At 32.7% G+C, this 3,554-nt stretch overlaps 1 pseudogene; it reads left to right on the top strand.

The window, feature by feature from the left end:
• The first annotated feature begins 1,232 nt into the window (after positions 1–1,232).
• On the top strand, positions 1,233–3,222 carry LOC118613859 (annotated as a pseudogene).
• Positions 3,223–3,554: the final 332 nt, after the last annotated feature.

Raw genomic sequence — 3,554 nt, 5'->3', positions numbered from 1 at the left:
CTAGGATAATGTACCTTTGTTTGATTTAGTATTATTTTATACTCGTAAGTGCCTGATCTCTGTGAAATTAAGTGTTAATTTACAGATGTCTGTTCATATAAAAGAGAATACAAATGATTACAGTTGCATTGCTACGTAGCACATTAGCAGTTTGATATCTAACTGTACAATCTTATTTTAGCATTCCATGTTTCATTGACTATGTTTACCAAGACTCTCAAATTCTCTTTTTAATCAGATTTACCATATTATTGGTCCCTTCATTAAGGAGTACAATAATTATTTAATACACACTTACTATGGCTTTGTATGAATCATGTTTTTTTAATTTTTTGGAAGTTATACTTTTACCTGATGCTATTACTTGATGATTTCATTAAGACGGTACCTTTGTGATTCAGATAGTAAATAGTATAAGCAAATAAAACTCTTATGGATCTATGTATCACTAAACAAAAGATAATGAGAATATAAAAACAAAGTCCCAAAGGAACTCCCACTGACCAAATCCCGGACACTTCGTGCCTCAATTGAAATAATGAAAGTAACAACATATAACTCAAATAATTAAAATAAGAATCTAAGAATACATGCTGATATCTATAAATGAGTGAATAAGGGATAAAAGAAAGTTCTTCTTTACATTATAATGTAAAATGAATAAAGTATGTAGAAAATCACTTTTTAAACAATTGATTAGTAATTAATAAGTTAACTAGTTGATTTAGGCAAGAGTCATCAATGGATGCTAAGACTAGTGGATGAAGTTTTCAGGAGGAACAGGATATTTCTATAATCTCAAATATCTCCCTATAAATTATTTATAAATCACAAAGTAATAGAAATTACAAAGAGATATCTTAATGTGAGAAGATTTGTGTCCTGAGAAGAACACAATTTCCCTTTGATAATATTTTTCCCCCAAAAATGCAAAACCTAAATATAATCACAAAGAAATATCAAACTAATCAAAACTGAGGAACATTCTACAAAATAACTAAGCAGGGTTCTTCAAAAATATTCAAGTCATTTTACGTGGAGAATAAGAATCCCTGTGCACTGTTGGTGGGAATGTAAATTGGTGAAGCCGCTATGGAAAACTGTGAATTTTCCTCAAAAAGATAAAACCAGAACTACCATATGGTCCAGCAAATTCCCACCACCATATTCCCACATCTGCGCATAAACCAAAGGAAATGAATGTAGGATCTCAAAAAGATATCTGAACTCCCATGTTCATTGAAGCCTTACTGACAGCAGCCAAGGTATGAAAACAACTCAAACTTCCATGAATGGATGAGCAGATAAAAATGATTGGTATGTATCTAGGATGGAACATTACTCAGCCAAGAAAAAAAAAATTCTGCTGTTTATAACAACATGGATGGAACTTGAGGATATTATGCTAAGCAAAATAAGCCAGACAGAAAAAGGAAAATACTGTATGATCTCATTTATATGTGGAATCTAGAAAAAATTGAACTCCTAGAAATGGAACAGATTGGTGGTTGCCAGGGGCTGGAGGGTGGGAAAAATAGGGGAAAAGTTTTGTAAAAGACTATAAACATTTAGCGGTAAGATGAATAAGATCTGAGTATCTAATGTATAACATGGTGGCTATAATTAATAACGCTGTATTGTATGATTGAAATTTCCTATCGGAGTAGAACTTAAATTTTCTCACACATGAAAAAAAAAGATTTAAAAATATATTTATGTCATTTTAGAAAAAGAAAGGCTAAGATACTGTTCCAATGAAGGAGACTAAAATCATATGACAACTGAATGTAATGTTCCTGGACTGGGTCCTGGACTCAGAGAAAATATATAAAAAACATTATTAAGACAATTAGTGAAATTTCAACATTTAAAAATGCTTTTTGGATTGGATCATAATATTGGATTTGTGTTAAATTTCCTGAGCTCGGTCATTGTACTATGGTTATGTAAGGGAAAGTCCTTATTCTTACAAAATGCACACTGGGGTACATACAGGTAAAGGAGTATGATGCCTGCAACCCACTCTCAAATAGTTCATGAGAAAAAATATATTTACATTTAAATATCTCTATCTATCATCTAGCTATCTAGCTACCCATATATATACACATATACATTTATGTGTGTGTACACACACACAGGGAGAGAAAATGTACATGAGTGCACTAGGACATAATAAAATGAATGTTGCAAAAATGTTAACAAATAGTGAATCTAGGTAAAAGGTATACAGAGTTCGTTGTACTATTCTTGTAAATTTTTAGCGAAATTTAAATAATTTCAAAATCAAATTTAAAAACAAAGATGAGTATCAGTGACTAAGATATCTAAGGAAATAGTAAATAATAATTTCCCATGATGTATAATAAAAGTTAGAAACATTTTTTAATCTAATGGTAAATATTAAATATTGAGCATTTATATTCATGTGTATAAAAGGAGGTTTAAATATTTAAATAAATAATATTTCTGTTGTATCCTGAAAAATACAAGCATAGAACAATCAAAAAGCAATCTTATGCGAGAAACTTAATTTTTTGAAAAATCGAAAGCAAGGGCTCTTTGCTGCATTTACTACAAAGATAAAGACCCTTCTCAGCAATCAGAGTGTCAACATTCCAGAAAATGTGGATATCACTCTGAAGGGAAGCTTGGTTATTGCACATCAATGTAGAGCTCAATCTCCTTAATAAAAAGAGAGATTGAGAGAGAGAGAGAGAGAGAGAGAGAGAACGAGAGAGAGAGAGAGAGAGAGAGAGAGAGAGAGAGAGAGAGAGAGAGAGAGAGAGAGAGAGAGAGAGAGAGAGAGAGAGGGAGATTCTGGGTCAACAAATGGTGGGGAAGTAGAAAGGAACTGGCTGCTATTTGTACTATCTGCAGTCATGTACAGAACATGATCAGAGGGGTTACTCTGGGCTTCCCTTCCAAGATGAAGTCTGTGTACGCTCACTTCAGGAGAATGGTACTCTTACTGAAATTCGAAATTTTTTGTGTGAAAAATACATCCTCAGGGTTCGAATGAGCTCAGGTGTTGCTTGCTCAGTATCTAAAGCCCAGAAAGATGAGTTAATTCTTGAAGGAAATGACATTGAATTTATATCAAATCCAGCTGCTTTGATTCAACAAGCCACAACAGTTAAAAACACGGTGATTATCAGAAAATTTTTGGATGGTATCTATGTTTCTGAAAAAGGAACAGTTAATCAGGCTGATGATGGATAAAGTTAAAGTTGTCCAGCTACAGAAACACCAAGATGTCCTCCGACTTACCTGTGATATTTTAAAGTTGCAATAAAAGTTGTGTATTGACTTGGGACTTTTTTCTTTAACTGATTAACCTTTCCAGCTATTTGACAAGTAAACAGTTATGTAAATTCCAATGTGCAAAGAACAATAACGGAAAGAACAGAATGGGAGTTTATTCTAGGAAGACTTCATGGGAGAAGTAACTTGAATCATACTTTTGAAGAAATATCAAGGCTGTTTTAGGCAAGAAGGATATAGTACCAGTGACAGGAAATATCCATCATCGAATGAAGAATTTGGGGGATATT

This window comes from Rousettus aegyptiacus, unplaced genomic scaffold (assembly GCF_014176215.1).
Source record: "Rousettus aegyptiacus isolate mRouAeg1 unplaced genomic scaffold, mRouAeg1.p scaffold_m13_p_2, whole genome shotgun sequence".
Lineage (NCBI taxonomy): Eukaryota > Metazoa > Chordata > Mammalia > Chiroptera > Pteropodidae > Rousettus > Rousettus aegyptiacus.
This window is presented reverse-complemented; position numbering and strand designations above follow the sequence as displayed.